The sequence below is a fragment of the Antechinus flavipes genome, chromosome 2 (genome assembly GCF_016432865.1).
Source record: "Antechinus flavipes isolate AdamAnt ecotype Samford, QLD, Australia chromosome 2, AdamAnt_v2, whole genome shotgun sequence".
Lineage (NCBI taxonomy): Eukaryota > Metazoa > Chordata > Mammalia > Dasyuromorphia > Dasyuridae > Antechinus > Antechinus flavipes.
Genome location: NC_067399.1, coordinates 138,287,944 through 138,310,443, shown reverse-complemented (window position 1 = coordinate 138,310,443; position 22,500 = coordinate 138,287,944). Strand labels below are relative to the sequence as shown.

The window sequence follows — 22,500 nt, the reverse complement described above, 5'->3', positions numbered from 1 at the left end:
ACACACAAACACACACAGAACATCAGATTCCACACTGGAACAAACGGCATTCAGCCAGAGCCATTCACGTACATCCCAAATAGCGACACTAATACTCTTCTGAGCTCATTAATGTCAGCAAACACATTCAGATGTCACAAATAAAAGAATTTGGAGTAATCTGTTAGGCACCGTGTGGGATCATGTGGGGGCTGCAATTGAAATATCAAATGGGGTGGGTGGGTGGGGAAAGCAACTTGGGGATTTCAAAATGTTCAAACATGGGTCTCTTAAGAATAGACTGGTTGCAATGATAACCCTCTAGTTATCATTTCTTTTCCTGATGCTTACCACATGCTGCTCAGGAGCTGTCCAATTTGTCTTAGTGTTCTGCAGAATAAATGAGGTTGAGCTTTAAGCATGTTTCCTGTGACTTCAGTGAACTAGACATTTAAATCTATCACAAAACCTAAGTAAGAACAGTGCTGGCTTGCACAGTAAGTCTACAATAAAGACGTTACACTAGCTATCTTTATCAGACCAAAATGAAATAAAAAAAATATTAGCAGATTGGTGTACATGAACTTTAAATATGTTTGAGCATCAACTTAGGAGGATTATAAGATTTAGGGCTGGAAGAAACCTCTACAGATAAGGCAACCCAAGCCAAGGTCAGACAGACAGTAAAGAGAGAAATCAGATCAGAATGCAGGTCCTCTAAGATCTTTCTTTCCACTTCCATAAGAAGGTGATTCAGAAAGCTATTAAAACAAACTGTGGTGTTCACAAAGGGACAGAGTAATACAAGCAAATGAATGCAGAACTTTTCTGTTTTTGAGTTTCTAACTTGTGATGACTATAAGGCAGGAGAGTGTTGGTGAGGACACATGCCTTTAGAGACAGTGCAATGATTCCTCATTAATTTGATGACTTCAGGGAGTCATTCTACAGAAATGAATTTTCTGTTACCAGAAGTAGTTGTTATTTTTTGGTAAAGGCTTTTGAGGAAAATCTTTTTCAAAGTACATTCTTTTGTTCATGAAACATTTGTCTATCATGTGTAAGGTACCATATTGAATATATCACATGCACTCCTCTCCTGAAAAAGACTTTGCCAAAACTAATTTTACCTTTGCTGAATGATGAGGCCCATTCCATTTAACAATTCCACATACATAATTATAAATATGTTATATTTGGGTGAAATCATGTATTCTGAATATATGAAATATGACTGTACAATGTATTATCTTCATAAATCCTAATCGATATATATATATATATATATATGTGTCAATTCCTGATGATTCTGAATACATGAAGTATGACTATTATATTCATAGATCTTAATCAATGTTATTACGTTTCAAAGTATTCAACTGTTCAAGGTCAGTAATTATAACTTAAATACAATGCGCATTCACTAGCTGCTAAATACTACTTAGGCTCTCTTTAAAAAGTTTGAAAATGTATATACTGTTTAGATAAAAAGTAGCAAATCCATTGAAGCCTAAGACATATAGGGTTGTCTGAAGTTATACTAAAGGCCATCTCTAGATCTTGTATAATTGCATGCACTTTTGATGCTTCTGTTCTTTCCTCCCTCAATACAGTATTTTATTTTTTGCTCCTATCAATATGGCTATTTCCTGTAGTCTCTTAAGTCACTGACTCTAATCTACTTTGCTCTAGGTACCCAGATGAATGAATAAATGAATGAATGAAACACTTAACATGTACAAATCACTAGAGATAAACATAGAAAGACAATCCGTGTTCTCAAGAAACTCACAATCTAATAATGGAGATAACACATATAGGTTTCAGATTCAAATAAAATAGAAAAGTCCCGTGATCTTTAGGGTTCAGTGGCAAAGCAGAATTTAATGCCTTTTCATTGTCACTTTCATGATGCTGATTTCTGATCGGTTTCTGATGCTGAACCCTTTGTCAGTGCAAATTACTTTCTTTTTGAGATGTTCCAAAGTTGTGCATCCGTAGGCTGCATCTCTACAGGGGTTGCTCCCTAGGATGATGGCTGGTTCGTTTCTTTTGGATATCTCCATTAGGTTCTGAATGGAGATGGTAGAAAGGAGATGGTGGTGGTGGTAATTTGAACTAGGAGGCACACACTCTGCCCTTCCTTGGGGTGCTTGGCTACTGTAATTAGCAGCTGGTTGTCATTTGGCAGGAATGACTGGCCCCCACTCCAAAGCAATCATGTCTCCACATGATTGTATAAGCTAAGCTGGGAGCAGAACCAGTGAAGGTGCTCCTCCCAGAACTCCTGGCTGGCAGCTAGTCCACAACTGCTGCTGCTAATAGCCTAGATGACCAAGATGGACAAAACATCATCCAAAGTAAAAACAACATTTCCCCTGCCCACCCCGCCTTGTGGGATCTGAAGGTGAGGGCTCAAGGAGAGCTCTCGTCCATTTACGTGAGTTTAGCGTTAAGACATCTGTATCATTAATTCAACCATTTACTTTTGTTGAAAAAAGGTTCTTGGAAATTTTCTAGGGAGCTGAGGCTGCCAGAGAAATGATTATCTGTGCACATGAAGGGATTGTTCTGTTTTGTTTTTTAAGTTAGAGATAAAGACATTTGATTTTACCAGGGTAGGGAACTCTTAAGTGAGAAAACTCCTTTCATCAATAAAGATATAGACAGTTGTTTGTATTTTAGAAAAACAGCAACAATAACTTTTAAATAGCCTTTGGCATGAACAGAACTCTGCACTAAGCACTTTAGGGATATGCTCACAATAACCCTGCGACGTAGGTTCAATCATCATTTTACAGAAGAGGAAACTGAGACAAACAGATTTAGTGACTTGCCCAGGATCACATAGTAAGCGTCTGAGATTGAATTTGATCTCTGGTCTTCTTGACTTCAGGCAACATCCAATCTGTGATCTGGGGTTACACAACTTGCCCAAGGACACAAAACTATTATATGAAAGACAGAAGACTTGAATAGAATCTTCTAGACACTAGTTGGTCTTCCAACCACTACCCAACATGGTCTTTGCCCAGGTTACTGCACCCATAAGATAAAGCTTATTTTCAAGTCCTATTTAATATTCTCTCTAGACCAATAGCTCTAGCTTGACAATACTCTGTAACATTGGAGGAGGAAAAATTAGATCTTTACTTAAATATAATTGATTTTCCTTGTAATCTATGTCTTTAAGACATACCTCTGAGAAGGGGTCTCTAAGTTTACCAGACTACTAAAAGATATCACACAAAAATGATTAAGAAATCCTATTCTGGACCAACATTACTTCCTTTTGAGACATTTGTGAAATGTTTCCTACCTGTAAATATGTGTGTGTGTGTGTGTGTGTGTGTGTGTGTCCGTGTGCGTGTGTAGGAACCACAAGAGACAAAACACCAGCTCCTAGATAAAAATCACCAAGCACTACTGTGTGTAAAATATACAAGTCTTTGGGTTTTAACCAAAAAAGTGATTATAAATACAGAATGTCAGTTCCACAAAAATAAACCTTGTGGAAACTAACCAGTTACCATAATGAGCTTTGGATAAATGTCTCTCTTTTTTGGGTCTAGACCTGTGATTTTACTTTAGGAAGCTACCCAGAAGGAAAATCCCTCTACTAATAATAACCATTCAAATGAAGAGAGAGACAAGAGACCCAAGAGAACAGGGGAAAAAAAAAGAAAGAAAGAAAGAAAGAAAGAAAAATAAGGAGACATACGTGTCCCACAAAATAGCAAAGGAGCATCATAATGTATATTGAATTAAAAAACAAAATCAATTCAAAAAGGGGATGTGGTGAAAATATTTTTTTCAAGTCAAATTAGGAGACTGAATTAGAAGATTCCTAAATTTATTTCTAGTTCTAAATCTTGATTCCATATTATAAGAAAATATTTAATCTGTGTCTAAGGTTTGCTTTTATGACATCATAACTGCATTCTATGATTTTTCATGATTCTGTTATTCTTCACTGAGTCTTGGAGACAGAATAAATCCCCTTTCTACTTTTGTCCTATATTCCTATGTCAAATTAAATTTATTCTGGGAATGAAAAACATCCATATGTGTAGTCTTCCAGAGGTTCCTTTACTTAGCTCAGGATATTTTGGCCCTCTCACTCCCTACCCAGCACTCAACCCCCATCCCCACCAATTCTTCTTGCCCATCTGAATAAGTTCCACCTTTTCCAGGGATCAACCTCATTCTAAATGATCTCTCTTCATCATCAATCTTATTATGATACTAATCCAGAGTATTCAATCACTCAATTATGTTTTTCTTTCATTATTCTATTTTATGTGATTCTGCTGTCCCCAAAAGGCCTGTAATTTGTTTTTTGTTTGTTTTTTGATTGTTTTTTTACAGGAAAACTTTCATTGTTATTATATCTGTTATGTGACACTATTGTAATTGTTTTCAGATATCACAAGTCATACCCATAAGACAATGGATTTAATCAATAAATATTCTTACTACTTTCCTGACTAGACATTTCTTCAGCCATCTCTCTTTCCTCCCTATTCCATGAGACATAATAATATTAAAGAATGTTAAATAAACTTAGTTGAAAAAGCAGTGGCAGAATTTGAGTGAATTGACTCCAATTCTGAAAGTTCTCCTGGGGGTTAAATGTTATCAAACAACATTACATGCTACAGAGAAATAATTTATGAAAGAAGAGTCAATCACAGCAGCAAGCTAAATTGTTATCTTATTTTTTTTTAATTGCCACAGCCATCACCACCACTTTCAATTATCAGCCATAAACATCAAGGCAAGACCCTCTACCAGCAAAAGTATTACAACTTGAATTGGTTTCAAGTGATGGTTAACATTTTTTTTTAAATGATAAAGTATTTTTAAATTAAGGAATGTACATTTTTTAAACATAATGTTATTTGTGCCAAAACAATTCTGAAAGACTAATGATGAAGGGTGCTATCCAACTACAGAGAAAAAACTGGTGCAGTCTGAATGTAGTTTAGATATTTTTTCTTTACTTTTAAATTTTTTTTGTCTTGTGTTTTCTTTCACAGTATGACTTACAAGGAAATGTGTTTTACATGACTACATATGTATAACTTGTATCAAATTGCTTGCCTTCTCAATGGGGGAAGGGGAGAAGGGAAGAATCTGGAATTTAAAATTTGGAAAAAAGAATGTTAAAATTGTTTTTACCATGTAACTGGGGGGAAATTAAAAAAAAATGCTATAGCACACTTTATAGACCACTGCTCACTATCACATCATAAACATAACTTCTATATGCACTTAGAAACCAAAAATTTCATGTGATTCACTTTACTGTGATATTCACTTTATTGCAGTGGTCTGGAACAAACCCCACAAGATCTCTGAGGCATCCCTATAACTTCCCACTGCTATTAATGATTATCAGGTACTTTAAAAGCTAGACAAGATTTGATGGAATTATATATAAGACATGCAGGTGTTCCTCTACTCTGCCTGTAGGAAGATTTTTCATTAGGATCCAATTTTTTTTTAATATTTTCAATTTTTTTCACTTTTTCAGTTTTTTTTCAGTTTTTCAATATTTTGTTAACTTTTCACGATAATTATTTGCCTTTGTAATTTATATTTCATCTTATGCACTTAAAAACACAGCCTAAGAAGGGGTAAACTGATAAAAGGAGGCCATAATATAAAATATGTCAAGAACCCCTTTGTCTATGGCAAGGAATCCGCTATTCTACATTCATAATAAAAGGAATGGTCAACAAGGAGAGAGAAGCAGCTGTTCAAAAGCATATAACAGCACTCTAGCAGAGCACAGGCAGAAACCATAACCAATTTAATCTGCAGGAAGCATATAAGGAGATGTAGGGTAATTGACTGGAATGCAAGGAGCCTGCACTTCGTTATCCAAAAAGGACAATATTATTTTCCCGTTGAGGGTAACATTTTTTATATAACCCCCAGACAGACTTCTTCAAGCACACAAAAGACAATCTGGAAAGCTATTGTTACCTTGTCAATCCCAAACTCCCAGCTGTCACAGCTCCTGGAGGCTCCTAGAGTGGGGCAGGAAACTGTCATTTTATACTTATGTGGTGGGTGCTTTAGGGATCTCAATAGATTAAAAGATTATTCAGAGTTCTGAAGCCTCCTTCTCCAGTGGTAAAATAATGGAGTAGGATTAGTTCAGCAGTTCTCAAAGTGTGAGAGGTCTCTGAGATCCTTTCAAGGGGTCTGCAAGGTCAAAACTATTTTCAAATAATGCTAAGATGTTATTTGCCCATTAAAATACTCCTCCTTTTTGCAACTATCTATCTGTATGAGGTGGGATTTTTTTTTCTGTTCCAACCAAAAGAACATATCACAACAGAATACAGAAGCAGATAAGAATCTAGCTGTCTTCTGCTAAGCCAAACATTAAAGAGAATTGAAAAAATGTATTATTTAAAAATGTAATTCTTCTCACTTTTTCTCTCAGAAAATGTTTTTCATAAAATAAGTTATTCATATTAATAATTCATTAACATTTATTATTATTGATGAATTCACAATTTTAAAAATATGACTAGTTTTAAGTTCTTGTATAGTAAATGTCAGTAGATGAAACCTATAAAATTTCTTTGGGGTCCTCAATAATTTTTGAGACTGTAAAGGGGCCTTGGGACTGTTAAGGACTGCCAAGCAATCTCCTGAATTATCTTTTTGAGTTGCCATATTTTCCAGAAACAATGCAGTTCCCAACAGAAATAGAATGCCATTTTGGCCATCACCTTCCTCCTATACTTCAAATGGGATTTTGTCCTTTTTCTCCCTTTACCGCACTTCTCCGCCCCTTGCCCCATGCCATACCAATGAGATGCAGATTTCTTTGTCTCCTCCTTCCTTTATCTTACTGTCATAAATATGCCAACTTCTGTATGGTTTGTGAACTCTTTGGGTTCCACATGCATGCTCATTTCTCTTATAAGAAACTCAGTTTTCACAAGTTTCAAAAAGTTAATTAGCTGTTGACAAGATCAAAGGGTTTTAGGACAGTTGGACAAGATGATTTTTTAGAGATGAACCAAGGCATGAGTTATAGCAGATGAAACCCAGCCATAAGTTGGAAAAGAAGTCTAAGCAAAGGTTATTAAGTAGAGGCAGATTTAAGTGCAGTATGGATCTCGCATTGAGCATGATTTCCATTATATCATGCTGCCTTCCCACACTAAAACTACAAGACTCCATGACTGATATCTATGTTTTCCAAAGATTGACAGTGTCACCATCACACCTGACCTAAATGGTTTCATTTCTGTGCAATTCAGCTTTACTCTGGATCACAAGGTGAAAGGTTGTACCTCCCACCAATACCTGTCCATCAGAATACCTAAGTACAGCTCAAGACAGCCATCTTGGAGTGTAGTTACTCAAATGTAAAACCATTAAGAGAAAAAAAAAAAGTGTAGGGAAAGAGCCAGCCAATAAAGAAGGGCCTTCTGAAAGACTCTCAAAAGAATTTGAAAGGCTACCCAAAGGCAGAACTGGGTAGACGTTAAAGAAAAATTGATTTAGGCTTAAGATACAGAAAAACTTCCTAGTAAATAAAAAAGACTATTGAAAATAGTCTGCCCAGGGGAATTTGTGAGTTCCCCATCACTAAAAATCTGGAACTTAATAATCATATGTCAGGAGTTATTGGCTCTAAACAGGGTTCTTGATTAGACATAAGTGGAAGCAAATCTCTTATCACATAGGTCAAGAATTGTTTCTTAGGACCTTATGCAGCGTTTTCTCCTGTACCCATCCCCATGAAAAGTTGTTTTCACTATAATGCATTTCTTATTAATTGAAACACACACACATACACACACGGAGAATGGAAAAGAAAAATATGGATTAAACAGACATCTTCTATTTGCCATCTTCTAAAGGTTGTCATTATGTAATGAAGATCCTGGATTCTAGAAAGCTTTGTCAGCACAGTACAAACTCTGCTAGAGCCTTCAACCAAGAAGGGAAAGTTCTGAGTTTGAGTCAGATGCTAGATTGATGATGATGATGATGATGGAGAAGAAGAACAAGAGAAGGAGGAGAAAAAAAAGAAAGGAGAAGGAGGGAAAAGGAAAGAGAAGGAAAGAGGAGGAGGGAAGAAGAGAAGGAGGAAGAGAGGAATAGGAAAAAAGAAGAAATAGTATTTCACATAGTGTTTTAAAGTTTGCAAAATGTTTTAAATATATTATCTCATTTGATCTTCAGAACAGTCTTGAGAAGGAGAGGTATCCCCATTTTACAGATAGGGAAACTGAAGTCAAAAGAGACCTGCCATGGGACACATAGCTAATAAGAGCTTGAGACGGAATTCAAATTTAGATTTCCTGATTCAAAGTTCAGAGCTCCATCAACTACAAAACCAAGCTATCTCAGAGGAGCAACACAGTACAAAGATAAAACTATCTCTAGATGTAGAGTTCTGCTTCAAATCCTGGTTCTAGTACTTCTTTCTATCTGGGGACTTTAAACAGGTAACATCCTCCAATGACTCAGTTTCCCCATCTATAAAATGAAATGGTTGGACTAAATGGCCTCTGAGGTACCCTAATAGTCCTCTGGATTTATGGTATTATGATCCTAGCTAAGTTGGGGGTAAGACATCTTTACCAGAAAGTCAGCCTCTACACAATGAGTAAACTGATTAAAGCAAACTCAAGACTGATGACATAGAGAGACTGTAAACAAGGAGGGAGTATTCACAACAATGAAATCACAGATCCTTTGAAATCCTGAAGGAAGAGAGACAAATGGGACAACTCTGTCTAGCTTTAGAGACAGTTCATGCTATATTTGTGTCTGGAGTCCATCTTTAATGAAGAAGCACAGCCCTTTAGGAACCAATATTTAGGTCTTATATAGTATGTGAGAACAGGTTACCTCATTCTAACAGGCCTAAAGGATGCCTATGGCATCACATGCTTTCAGTTCCATCTGTTCCTCATACACACAAAGCAACAGAAGGGGGGAAGAATCTTTAAATAGATTTTTTTTTACATTTTCTTACATTTAAAATTAAATAACATTCTTGAAAAAGAAATCTGTGAGCCTGAAATTCATTTTAGAACAATTTCTAGAACCTGAAAAGAACATCCCTTTTCCCTTACCCCTATACCCATTTGAACCTTTGGTCATTAAACTAATTTTAGATAAGGTTCACATGTTAGATTTGCTGTTTGAAAGTTTGAGAGAATTGTAAAGAGGAACTGATTGTATCCAATTGTTTGCTGTGCACATTTCTGCACAAACTTGGATTTTCAGCTCCCATGTCATATCTTACTCAAGCTTGAAAATGGTCAAGAAGCACAAATTTTGATCAAGCAACAAACTAATCACAATTAACTGAATTTGCTGGAACTTTTAAAAGTCACTGAAGAGAAATTGCTTTGTGGAAAAACACAAAAACCTATGAATATGACTAAGATAACCTTTCAATTCTACTGAGATATCCACTCAATTTTCTACTTTTCTCATGGATTCATAATGTATACTCCCACCTAGCACCATAACCACCACCACACCACTACCCTAAAACCATGAAAGACTATGTATGGGCAAAAAAGAGTCTATTTCACCAATGTCTTGATCTCCAGGATAGTCCTAACATGATATTTGAAATTCTTATCATTGATGAAAAAACTTCACAAGATAATGTCTCAGGTTTAAGAGCACTATCCATTATTAAAATGTAAGTATGTAACTGGGTGGGGAAGGAATAGGTGAAAAGGAAGCACAGTAAGTTTTTTTCAGCTATTAATACCTTGTTATTAATTAATCTTGTTTTGATCAGATTGTGACAAAGGTAAGGAGAGTTTTTGATGTAAGGGCATAAAATGGACAGAAAACTAGTCCACAAACCTTGAATGACAGGCAATAACAATTCACTCTCTCCAAAACAACCCATTCTACCTTGGAACATCCTAGTCATTCAGAAGCTTTTTCTCATGTTGAGTCTAAATTTACTTTTTTTTTTCATCTTCTGTTTTATAAGTGAGAAGAAGAGAAAAGAATGACAACAAAAGGAAGAGAAAATTGGAAAGAAGATGAGAAGAAAGCTAAAAAAAAAATTATATACTTCCCCAAATCTGTCCCTCTTCTCACAATCTCAAAAGGATCTGGGCTCAAAACAAGAAACTCCTTCCTGTAAGTAGAAAATTGCTCAAGTGTATTCAGTGATTCCTCATAGGCAGAAGCTTTTTTTTTATTCCAAGTGTTTTCTAATCATTATAGCACAGTCACTGCACCACATAGTCCTGACAGAAGTTTATGTCCCAAAACATTCCTGTATAATGCCCCTAACCTGACCTGAGAAGGAAGATTAGTTTCCACTTCTTTCTTAGCTCTCCTCCTTGCAAAGCACTTTATTTTGGAGACATTAAAGGGGGGAAAAAACCCACAATCACAATCCATTCATCAAGCAGCAGGAAAAAAAAAAATCAGTCTCATTGTTAAAATTCAGAGAAGCTATCAAATGTTCTATATTCCCTAACACATTCTCCAATATAGCTACTCTTTTAACTCTCTGCCCAAGTGGCTGAACAAAATAAAAGTTATATCTATATCTGAAATCATAATTTACATTTTTCAAGAGAGTAGAAAAAATGAGGTACCTGGAAGGTAGTGGGGCAGAAAAGCATAGAGACCACAACCTGCAACAGATGCAGAAGATTCCTCTAGGATATTCTCATTGAGAGCTAATTCTATGAACTGATATTCCTTTCTTGGACTGAAAACATGAGGACAGCTGGGGTTATTTCCAGCCCACCAACTGCCTGCCAGAGGACCTGAGGCCAGCCACTTCCACGGCTCGCGATGTTGAGGAGCCAATGGACTTCCCTCGCTCCATCCTATCAATAAGCAACTAAAAAAGATACCAACACTCATTGCTCAAATGCTAACTTCCCACTACATATGGGACATTTCCTGCCAATTGAATTCTCATATCCCTGCCTCTTCTGTAAATATTCCAGAACCCAATTCCACTCAAATCCTGAAGCTACTATTATCTTAGGAGAGGACTATCTGCTTGGTCATAACTCCCCAAGATCCTCTGGGCATTTCTACCTGTCTTGCCACTTTCCCTTAAATCAAATACTACCTAGATTTTTCATCTGCCATAAATAGCCATAAACATTCGAATCTTTCTTCATATTATCAGGTCAATTAGAATGATATTCTATTTCTATTTTCAGAACTTTACACAGTGCTTGACACATAATAAGTGCTTAATATTTTTCCCTTTTATTCTACCATTACAATTAAGAGAACCAAAGAAGGGAAGGGAGATTAAGTAGCAAAGATGGGAGCAAAATATGTTCTTTTGATTTCATACTAGCTGTTTTCTTCACAATTCTTTAAAAAATAAATGTCTACCTCTAGCATTCAGGGCTTATATTTGCCTTCTAAATATCAACTCATTTCATTCTTATCACACCCTTTTGTACCAGAAAAACATAAAACAGAAGTTTAGCTCTGTATTAGAAAAATCTACCAAATCTAAAATCTTAATGCTCTCAGATGAGTAGAAATAGCAGGCATAGGTAAGGCAATCAAGACAGGTAACCTTCTAGAAGTTCATCAAATGAATTAACATCCCCCAGATTAACAGCATTCTTTTTGTGGGTTTCCATTACTCAAAAGCACCTATATACACATCATCTATGTTACACTACTCTGTAAATACCATCTTCTTTAGCTCTCCTGGCTCAAAGGACAGACTACCTACTAAGAATCCCAAAAATAATAAACAGCAAAATGAGCACAACCAAGAGAATGTTGAATATAGTAATAGTAATATTGTTTCAAGAACAATTTTGAGAAAATAAGTCTTTTTTTTACTATTGCAAATACTCTAACTATAAAGGACATATTAAGGAAGATGCTATATATAACCATAGAAAGACTTATGTAATGTTTTTACACATACATATATGTGTGTGTATATATATATATATATATGTGTGTGCACATACATACACATATATATATATACACACATATTTGTGTCTACTGGTAGCTCTAGAGCACATGGGTAGGAAAGTGGGGAAGAGGAACAAGAGAAAAAATAAATTTATATAACTTTATCGTGTATTTAAAAGGAATAGCAAGTTGTATGTAAGATTTGCAGTTTCATATACAATCATCTTTTTTATTATACTATATTATAAAAATGTTTGTTTTATTCCATAACTTAACAATTAAATTAAAAAAGAATCCTAGAAAAGTGCTTTGTCCAGAAAAATTGAGCTCATGAGCACAAAAAGAAGATCTGTAGAGTTTGGAGAACTCTGTAAGGGTTCAAGTCATTGATACAGGAAATTTGAGCAACCATTTCGTTTTAGAACACTCAAGTCAACACAGAACCACAGTTTTGACTATTTCCTTCTTTTTATTCCTATCCCTTGTCCAATTGATGTAGTCTTCTCTCAGCACCTCCAGAACTGCTCTGACCAGGAATGTTCATAAAGCTACCCTTTGACTGGAAGAGTTGATTTTTATGGAGTTATATCTGATATTACAAAAGGAAGAGAGAAAGGGATTTATATTCATGAGGATTTTTTACATGCTATAAAAGAATATTATGAGTCCAAAGCCCTAGGTTCAAATCCTGACTCTGTTGCTGTGTATTACGTAGATTAACATGACAATTCATTTTTTTCTAAAAACTTCATGTTTGCACTAGATAATATCTAAAGTATCTTCCAACATTAAATCTTTGCTCCTTTTTGTTTTTACTCTTGAGAAGCCAATACATGATTATTAATTACCCACAGAGAAGCAGCCTGGGGATAATGGACAAGTTAGACTGGAGTCAGGAGGACTGGTAAAAGTCACTTCTCTCACATCTTGTCTGTGTGACCTTAAATAAACCCACTCAGCTTCCCAGTCACCCGGCCAACTCTCTCAGACATTAATTATGTTGCAGAGCAGGTGCCAATTTTCATTGGTACAAGGGATTTCTTTTGAAGACTTTCCTATCCCAATGAAATTGGGTCCAAATAAAAAGGAAAACACCATCAAATAAAAAGGAGTCAAAACAGATATTTGATTCCCCTGTCTCTTCCCTATTTTTTCCCCTATAATGTAAACTATAATCCTTAAAAATGTTTTAAAATCCTTTAAAATGTTTAAGCAATTTGAAAAGGGGTTAAGTTTTCTCTATAAATTTTCTGGAAGAAAAGTAAAACAGAATTCCAATGAACTATTTTTCAACATTAGAGTGCCTATTTCCAAGGCACTTTTAAATTAGGTGCCTAATTTAAAACAAAATTATCAAAATTCAATTGAACAAAAGGATTTTCAGACAGAAATTATTATCTAAGACACAGCAAATTCATGTTGGTGGATTCACTGGAGACAACAGAGACAAGATGGATTGTGTGAATTTATAGCATTAAAAAATATTAAAGCCAGAAAAGGTGATGAGGGGAAACACATGTTTTCAATTCTCTACTGCTGAGGAGGCTGAAGCAGAACTAACTCCTAAGCTTGAAAAGTCTGCGTTGCAGTAAGCTGAGCTTCTTAGGGGTCCACCATCAACTTGATGAGTCTCCTGATAAGTCTGTGTTGGCTTGTTATTCAATCGTGTTTGATTCATGACCTCATTCATTTTTTAGATTAGAAAACTGAGGCAAACAGAGTTAGGTGATTTGCCAGGGTCACTCAGGTAGAAAGTGTATGAGGTCATATTGGAACTCAAATCTTTCTGACTCCAGGCCTAGGGGGCCACTGCACCACATAGCTACCCCTCCATGTTGCTCAAGAAGGAATAAATCAACCCAGAAAACAGGGCCAAAGAGTAGAGGCACTCAGCCCAGAAGTATCTATTAGTCTTTCAGTCTGGATGAGAGAGGGAGCCCTCATCTTTAAAATAAATAAATAAATAAATAAATAAAACCCTTAGCTAAATTCTCAAATTAAGAGATTTTTAAAAAATGTTTTTACTGATATTTTCTGTTGCTTATATCATCATAATTATCCTGCCATCACTCTCATAGAGAACCATCCCATATAACAAATAGCATTGTTTTTAAAAAGGAAAACAACACGACTGATCAATATATTGAAAAAAATCTGAAAATATTTGCAATATATAATTTCTGTGGACCTCCCACCTCCACCAAAGAATGGATTAGAGGGTATCCTATCACATCTTTTTGTTCAAGGTGTACTGGATCTTAATAATTTTGTTAATTTACTTTTGGTTTTTGGTGTTTTGCTATTGCTTCTATTACAGTTTGTTGTCATTTCTATATAGAAAATATGGGATGCTTCACAAATTTGGTGTCATCCTTATATGGCCATGCTCAAAATTTTCCCTTTAGCATTCCAAATTTAAATGTATATGATGCTAAAAGAACATTCCCCCTTCAAAAAAAAAGGGTTTGGTTTTGTTGGGGTTTTTTGGGGGGAGAAGCATAAATAAATACAGAAAAACACATTTATGTATCAAATGAAATGAGAAGAAACATAAAGACAACATTGCTGACCCAAGCATTTCCAAAATCCACTCAAGAAAAAATGCTTCCAAGAAAACTCACAATCCCTAAGTAGTTTAACAAGCAGCAAAAGACTGATCAAAAAAAAAAAATTTTTTTTTTTCCTGGAAGCTAATATTACATCGTTCCTGAGATCACAACTTGGGTAGACTACGGGAAGGCTGACAATCTAAATTAAATCTTAATGTCTCAAGAGGAGGCTACACAGACAATAGTCATTGATCCCTGACAACCCTGACTGTGCCTTCCAGACACATCAAAGTTAAAAGACAAGGTATGAAAGTAATAGGAGAACAGCATCCTTCATGCACGAGAAGAGAGTTGACTCACAATGGAATCTGTGCCCTGGCTTCTGCTGAGGAGCTATCCAATTCATCATCTGAAAGTCACTCTTCGGGGCTTCTTTACTTCTTACTTTATCCGCATCTTTGTGGGCAACTTCAGACAGTTTTGCAGACAGGATTGACATTTCTAGGACATTGTCAATTCAGAGGCTTATTGCTTTGGAGGCCTTTGTGACAAAACCTAATTATCTGTCCTAACAGCAAAAGCTGCTATAAAAATCCCAAGTAACATAATGAGAATTAATCATGTGGAGACATGGCTGTATAAATGAGACAACTTGCTGGACATTGATTGGCCAATCAAGTTGGGCCAATAGGGGCTGATTCATATTGAAAAGTCTTTCCAGGGCTGGGGAGTTGAAGTGAAGGTAAAGAAGGCAAAGCAGCATAGGAAAAAGAGAAAAGGGGAAAAAAAAAAAAATCAATAAATGCATGAGAAGCATGTCCAATCAAAGGACATCCAAAAAGCACAAGTGGAAACTGGAATCAAGCAAGACATGGAGGAGACAAGCAACTATGACTAGAATCAGAATCATAGAATAATTCAGAGAACAAGAACTTATCAACTCAGTTCTGATGATGCTGGTAGCATCTACTTGCACACCCGAGGCTCCTTTGTCTGCAACATTTCTCATGGACAGGATCAGCTCCAACCCGCTATGTTAAGTTCAGTCATTTTTCAGTGGTGCTCAAGTCTTCATGGAGTTTTGTTGGCAAAGGTTTGCCATTTCCTTCTCAAGATCATTTTACAGATGAGGAAATGAAGGCGAAGAGGGATTAAATGAATAGCTCAAGATCATGCAGCAAGTGTCTGAAGGCAAGATTTGAACTTAGGAAGAGGAGTCTTCCTGATTCCAGTCCTACCAATCTGTTCCTTGGTACCTCCATTGAATACTGGTTAAGGAGAAAAGGGCAGACATTCAAAGAGATCAATGAAATCTTAAATGGAACCAGACAGTAGTATTAAAACATGAGGGGATTTAAAAAATTAGCTAGTCAACACTTGTTGCAGAGTTTTAAAAATCAATGCTATAGGGCTACAGGCAATCTTAGATTTCAAATATTAACACACTGAGAAATATCCATAAAACTTACTTTAATTTATAAAATTAGATCTGCTCCTGAAAAGTTGGTTAGAAATGAAAACATTTATATGCACTAAGATAAGAAATTTATTTACTAAAGATTAAATTTACAGGATTTCTTTAAAGCAGACGTTTCTGCTTTTGATGACTTTCAATATTATTAATTTTGTTTGTATTTCTGTGCTTTTTATTTTATTCATTTAAAAATATTATTCTGAAAAAAGGCTGACAGAGTTCACCAGACAGCAAAAGTTATCCAGGATAGAAAACAAGTCAAAACCTCACCTTTAAATTAAGGATAAATTGATATGAATTCTAATTTATCTTTTTGGCAAATTGAGATTTTCATAAGGTTAAAAACCCAATTGATGTAAAGATGTTCTAATCTGACTGTTTCATTTTATGTATTCATTAAAAGTGACTTGCCCAGAATTTGAAGCCAAGTCAAATATATATAAATCTATATTTGATATACTTATCAAATATAGTGACTTTCTATAATAGTCCATTCAGACACGTGTCTGATCACACACAAGTGTGTTGTGCCAAAGAACCCATAGGTCAGTAACCAGATTTCTTTATAGTTGAAGGTGACATAACAAAGATCATGCATTTTGCTCTTAATTGTGTCCATGAGATCCTAATTCAAGGACAACATTTTATCATGATTTTGCACACAACTGTAGCACTACTGGTTTCCTGGTTTACAGCAACAAATCAGAAGGGGCTGGGAGATGGAGTTGATGACAACAATGAAGAAAATATGGGGGAAAGGAGAAGAGAAGGTCAAAAACCTTGAATATAGTATGAAGAGTCAAAAGAACTCAAAAAAAAAAAAAAAGCTGGAGTTATTTACTGAAGGCACAAACTATATTCAAAGCAAAGGCACAGTAGTATAACATATTCATAATCATGATTTCTACTAAATTCCTATAGTAATGCTTCATTATGGCACAGAAGTCACCCTGGGTTCTCAAAAACCATATGCCATTGGATGAGAACCTCTGACAGTCTCTATCTAGACGGAATGGCTCCCATAGTACAAGCCTGGCAATAAAAAGGTTTTTGAGGACCAGCTGAGCTAGGCGTATAGAGGCTCACCACCAGAAATTGGGACAGCATGGGATTAATTTCTTTGGCTGTAAATCATGAAGGTTGTCTTCCAGGGGATGTAGGGATTTAGCTATGCATTAGTGAGAAGAATACCCACAACAATCTCATAAAGCACTGAAGACTGTCTATAAAGGATGAAAGGATTTAACTATGCATTCGTGAAAAGAGTAAGAAATTACAAATCTTGTGAAATACTGAAGGATGAAATGTAACATTGATCCTGAATCCTGCGGAAAAGGCTAACATGTTGCAAATTTTCCATCTAAAAGGAGTGTTTCATAAATTTTGCTAAGATTTTTGTTTTACAAAGTAGTTAACTTTTTTAAAGTACTGATATTAAAAAAGATAAAGGTTGAATTATCTGGTGATGTCCCACAGAGTATCTCCTTCCCAATATCTCCTTCTCAAGATAAATAGGATGTTATGGTACTGTTTCCTTAAAGCAAGGCATATCCCTCTTCCAAAAGAGAAGAGATGACTGCATTTTCATCCTTGATATCATTATCATGTCTTGAATCATGATGAACCATGTAGTTGGAGAAGAGCAATTTATATATGAAGTTTAGATAACTAGCCGTCTGTTTCTTTTTCTTTTTCAGTGGCTAAGTATCTTCTTGAAACATTACCAGAAAAGAGAGATACTGAATCTTAAATGAAAAACTACTAAATTTCTTCACTGATTAATGGTTTGACAGGGATTATTTAAAACAATTAGTTAAAGTGAAGTTGGAGAAATGTGTGTACACACAAAGACATATGTATCTATCTACACACACATACACACACATGCGCGCGTATGTTTTTATGTGTTTTCCCCTACTTATCTCTATTCAGCTTACCATAACAATGAAAAATGGAGCAGACAGTAATTTTACTTGAGGAATATTTAAAAAAAAAAAAAAAGGCAATGGGTCTTTCAAAGTACAAACCAAGCATCCTGGGTGATCTATCCAACAAGAAAGAATGAGTTGGAACAAAGCTTTTTTGAAGTTTTCCTTTTACTATAACTATAGAAATGTGAGGTCACATGTAGGATAAAGACAACATCATTTCTCTGCTATTAGAAGTGGGCTTGGGAACACTGTTTTCCACAGAAATAAGTTGACTAAGGCTGTTTTTTAAAAGAGGCAAAGTTCTAGAAAAGGAAAAAGGTATCCTTTGTCCCTTATTTCTTAAACTTTTCAAAATGTTATACATTCTAGTTCTGGCTTTGATGGCGACCTTGAAGTCAAATTTCTCTATCTCTAAAAAATAAGATTGTACTAAAAATCTGACATCCATTCCACATCATTGTGACATTCTATAATTTTCTGGGGGAAAAAAAGGTTTACAAACCTTTAGTGGTAAATTAAAGTCACAAAAAATTTGATTCTTAAAGTTATTTCATTTTCCTAAGGAAAAGAAATAACCAAGGTTTGCTCTTGCATATGTTTGGGCTAATGATAACCTTCAGGATGACATATCCCTGTGGTTAGACTGAAGTGGGAATGAGGACTGTCTTTTTCTCCAGTGTATTGATATTCAAATGAAATATAAATTTCTTAACATTATCATAGCTTCAGGTTTGGTAGATTTCATATCAGTTATAAGAGAGCTCAAAATAATAGCATGCTCTGGGGTTAATAACTCCCAACAAATATTTTGAATGTTTCCCTGAAAATGAAACAATGCTGCAATGCTAAAATATTAATGCACAATAACAAGATTCAAATTTCTATGCATCTAAAAGTTATGGAAGTCCCAAATCTCTACAGAGGTCCTCCAAAATATTAGGATATAGGCACACAGATTAGAAGGACTTTAAAAGACATTAAGTTCAATCCTCTCATTTTACAGATAAAGAAACTGAGTCTCAGGTAGGTTAAATAATTTATTTCAGAAAGGTCACTCTTATTGGTATTAAAGAATTAAATTAAATCACTCTATTCTTTACGGGTTTAAAAAGATATATAACAACAGTCTTTCGTTCATTTTTCTAAACTTTTTAATGTATTCATTCATCTTCTCTTTTCCTCCAATCTCTAAACATAAGCTCATATTCTCTTCTTAGCTCAGGACCAAGCTCTCCATCTGTATCTTTGATGCCATCCATGTGATCTTACTCAATTCTTCCTTCTTTAACTTGCCCCTTTGCCCTTCTCATCTGTCTGATAAACATGCTCAGATCTCCCCCATCCTTTAAAAGAAAAAAAAAAATGACCTAAAAGTTCAATCTTCCCTCTTTCTTCTCTTTTAATGTCAAAATTCTAGAAAGAGTAATCTTATGCTCATTATTTCCATGATATTGTCACTTGTTCCCCACTACAATCTCAGTGTAAACTCATTTCTGTCCACACCACTTTGCTAAAAATGATGTCTTTTGGGTTATTAATAATCTAGCACCAAATCTAATGATCTTTTTTCTGTCTTTACCACTAGTCAATAACCATTTCTTAAATGCTTATTATTGGATAAGTCAGGCCCTGGGAATATTTTTAAAAATAGGGCAAAGCCATAGTCCCAACCCTTAAAGTTTCACATCCTAAAAGGGGAAAGACAACTGGACAGATAACAATGTATATTCAAGATATAACAGTGTAAGTGTGAGATAATTTCAGAGGAGGTCCTAACCTACTTGGAGGAAGGATAGAGCATAGAAATTGTCTCTTTAAAAAAGCAGAATCTGAAGTGAGTCACAAAGGAAGACAACAAGTAAAGTATATGATACTATGAACACTATTTCTAGACATTTCTTTCTCATGGTATTCCTACCTTTTGGACTCTCCATTCTATGCTCTTCATTCTCCTCCTGGCCCTTAAGAGTGAATTTCTTCATCCATTCCAATAGCTTCAATTATCAGCACTAAACAGATGACTCTCAAAATGTATTTCACCCCCAACTTCTCTGGCTTTTTATTTCAAACTGCCTATTCAAGACTAATATCTAGATTTCTGGCCAAGTGCTCAAACTTTAAAGCTGAACTCATCATCTCCCCTCCCTACCATATTTAAGCCTATTTCCCCTCCCTAAACACATAAATTTATTCTGCCTTTTGAATCATGAAGGGTCATAACTTCAGAGTCATTTTCAGTTCTCTCTCCTATTCCAGTTAACAAGTATCAAGTAGCATTATGCACTAGAAAGGGCAATATGTTTGAGATCAGAGGATGAGTTCAAATCCTGCCTCTTAATTCTGCATGACCTTGGTCAAGGAATTTAATCTCTCTAGTGGCCAATTTCCTCATATGCAAAACAAGGTATTTGGAACAAAGGATCTTTGGAATCCCTTTCAGGCTATAAATTCTAAGATGCTGAAGACTGTCATTGATTTATCCTTTTCTTCAACAGACCTTTCCATTTCTTCTTCAAATACAGCTATCCTAGGTCAGGCCCTTTTGCCTGAACTTTTGAAAATACTTTTCTAGTACTAAGAAAATTGTTCTCAAACTTTTCAATCGTAAGACCCCTTTACCATCTTAAAAATTAAGTACCCTCTCAAAAACATTTTATGTTATAATTATAAATATTTACCATGTTAAAAGTAAAATTTATAAAAATTTTACATTTGCACTTATAGATTCACTTAAAATAACTATAATAAACCCACTATATGTTAACAAAATTTTCTTTTTTAAATCAGTGGGAAGTAGCTTTATTTGATATATTTTCACAAATTGCTTAAATGTTTGGTCTCATAGTAGTCAGCTGGATTTTCATATCTGCTCCTGCATTCAATTTTGTGCTATGTTGTCTTGGCTAAAGTGTATGAACAGATCAGTTGGAAAAGGGAAAAGTATTTCAAGTTTTGACCTTATGACTCCCCTGAAAGACTACTTAGATTCTCAGGGGTCTGAAGACCACAAGTGGCAGAATTATTGACCAAATCCAATCCCCTTTTAACCACATGGAAAGAAACCTCAGATCTATTGTCATCTATCCTTTCTCTTGTCTTTCATATTACCCTCCCAGTGTAATCTTCCCAGTGCAGTATATTCAGAATATCATTCCAAGTACTCAAAAATTTCCAGAAATACCTCCACTGTCTCCCAAACACAGTATAAACTCAATATCCTGACATTCGTGGCCCTTTAAAATTAGAATCTAAGTATTCTTCCAGCTTTATTATCTCATTTTACTCCTCTTTCTACACTATATGTTCTAGACACAGTAAACTACTGTCTAATTTCTCCTTTTTCCCCCGCCTTCTCCTATCTTTTAAATTTAATGGGTAGAATACAATGTATTCCAAAATAGTCATAGCAGCACTTTTGTGGTAACAAAAAACTAACCAAAGTTGGTGATTTATTGGGAAATGGCTAAACAAATTATATGAATGTTACTGAAGTAGCAAGACAGCCTAAAGGAAATACAAAAAGTGGCATTTCAGGGGAGAGGAAAAGGAGAAAGGGAGAAAGGTATAACTACCTTAACTGCCATCTCCTTGTGAACCTAGGTGAAAATAGCCTCAAGATCCTGGGCATTAGCAATGGTTGAACTTATTAGACTATTGGCCCTTTTCCCAGAATGACTTTTACCCATCATCAAGAGGAGCAACCATTGTGGAAAAGGGGCCTGCCAATCCTGTAACCACCAATATTAAATCTTTTTTTAGGTTATATATGTACATTCATTTTTTAAAATAATCTCCATATGAGTCATATTGGGAGAGAAAAATCAGAACAAAAGGGAAAACCATGAAAAAGAAAAAAAATTTAAAAAGAAGAGCAAAAAGGTGAAAATAGTATATGCTGCTCCATATTCAGTCTCTATAGGCATTTTCCATCCCAAATTGATTGCGATTTTCTTTGACCAATGAATTGCTAAGAAGAAAGTCTATCATTGCACAATCTTCTTTTTGCTATGTACAATGTTATTCTCGTTCTGCTCTTGTCCCTCAGCATCAATTCATGTAAATCTTTCCAGACTTTGCTAAAATCAGCCTGTTCATCATTTTTAATAGATCAATAATATTCCATTACTTTCGTCTACCACAACTTTTTCAGCCATTCCCCAATCAACAGGCATCTTATATAGGGCACGCCAAATTCCTCTGAGTGATTATAGATCTCTACAAAGACTCTTGACATTGGGCTAGATGCAATCAGCACAACATCACCTGCAAAAAAGATCTTACCCTGCATAGAGAAGCCCTCTGTGATGTGAATTCTGCATTGGAGTTTAAATGAAGTAGAAATTGCTTTTCTCTTTTTAACTTTGCCATTACCATGGATTCCCTTTAGGATTCCCCACAAGTGGTTTCTTTGTATATGTGGTCAATGCTAAGTTTACTATTCCTAAACCACTAAAAAAAGTTTTCAAGTTTTGACCTCATATCAAAACCTCTCTTCACATGTACATTGATTTAAAAAATTTTATTGATATGTACTGCATTTACATTGTAAATGTTTAGAGATTACTGCCACTTCATGGGAGGTCTCTGATAACAAAGCATAACTAATAATATAAGGACCTTATTGGAAACACATGGGACA

At 35.3% G+C, this 22,500-nt stretch overlaps 1 protein-coding gene across 2 annotated transcripts in view; it reads right to left on the bottom strand.

The window, feature by feature from the left end:
* Nucleotides 1-22,500, bottom strand: part of PSD3 (pleckstrin and Sec7 domain containing 3) — a 435,130-nt gene that overhangs the window by 152,095 nt on the left and 260,535 nt on the right. The window lies entirely within an intron of this gene.